This window comes from Arachis hypogaea, chromosome 1 (assembly GCF_003086295.3).
Source record: "Arachis hypogaea cultivar Tifrunner chromosome 1, arahy.Tifrunner.gnm2.J5K5, whole genome shotgun sequence".
Lineage (NCBI taxonomy): Eukaryota > Viridiplantae > Streptophyta > Magnoliopsida > Fabales > Fabaceae > Arachis > Arachis hypogaea.
In genome coordinates, this window is record NC_092036.1 from 37853890 (window position 1) to 37854994 (window position 1105).

The 1105-nt window shown below is 39.6% G+C and overlaps 1 non-coding gene across 1 annotated transcript; it reads left to right on the forward strand.

Annotated features, from left to right (window-relative positions):
- The first annotated feature begins 246 nt into the window (after positions 1–246).
- LOC112711200 (small nucleolar RNA R71) lies at positions 247–354 on the forward strand. The gene has a single exon (XR_003157350.1). It is a non-coding gene; the product is annotated as a small nucleolar RNA R71 (small nucleolar RNA).
- Positions 355–1105: the final 751 nt, after the last annotated feature.

Sequence of the window (1105 nt, forward strand, 5' to 3'; positions counted from 1 at the left end):
GTTTTGAGCCAATATGGCATTCAGAGCATCAATTTCAAGAACTCCCTTCCTCTGAGGCGTCCCATTACTCATAGGATTCCTCTCAGAAGTGTACATGAATTGGTTATTTGCAACCATTTTAATAAGTTCTTGAGCTTCTGTAGGTGTTCTCTTTAGGTGAATAGATCCACCTGCAGAATGGTCTAGTGACATCTTAGAGAACTCAGATAAACCATAATAGAATATATCCAGAATGGTCCACTCTGAAAGCATGTCAGAAGGACACTTTTTGGTCATTTGCTTGTATCTTTCCCAAGCTTCATAGAGGGATTCACCATCTTTTTGCTTGAAGGTCTGAACATCCACTCTAAGCTTGCTCAGCTTTTGAGGAGGAAAGAACTTGGCCAAGAAGGCCGTGACCAGCTTATCCCAAGAGTCCAGGCAATCTTTAGGTTGTGAGTCCAACCATGTTCTAGCTCTGTCTCTTACAGCAAAAGGGAAAAGCATGAGCCTGTAGACTTCAGGATCTACTCCATTAGTCTTAACAGTTTCACAGATCTACAAGAACTCAGTTAAAAATTGGTAGGGATCTTTTGATGGAAGTCTATAAAACTTGCAGTTCTGTTGCATTAGAGCAACTAGTTGAGGCTTCAGCTCAAAATTGTTTGCTCCAATGGCAAGGATTGAGATTCTTCTTCCATAAAAGTTGGAAGTAGGTGTAGTATAATCACCAAGCATCCTCCTTGCGTTATTGTTGTTGTTATTATTTTTGGCTGCCATCTCCTCTTCTTTTTCGAAGATTTCTGTCAAGTCCTCTCCAGAGGGTTGTGCTTTAGCTTCCCTTAGCTTCCTCCTTAGGGTCCTTTAAGGTTCAGGATCTGCTTCAACAAGAATGTCCTTGTCCTTGCTCCTGCTCATATGAAAAAGAAGGGAACAGAAAATAATAATAGGGATCCTCTTTACCACAGTAGAGAGATTTCTTTATGTTAGTAGAAGAAGAAAAGAATAAAAGAAGGAGAAGAGGAAAATTTGAACACAGAGGAGAAGAGAGGGTTCGAATTTTGAGATGAAAAGAAGTGCTAGTAAATAAATAAATAAATAGAAAGAGATGAGAGAGAAGAGTGTT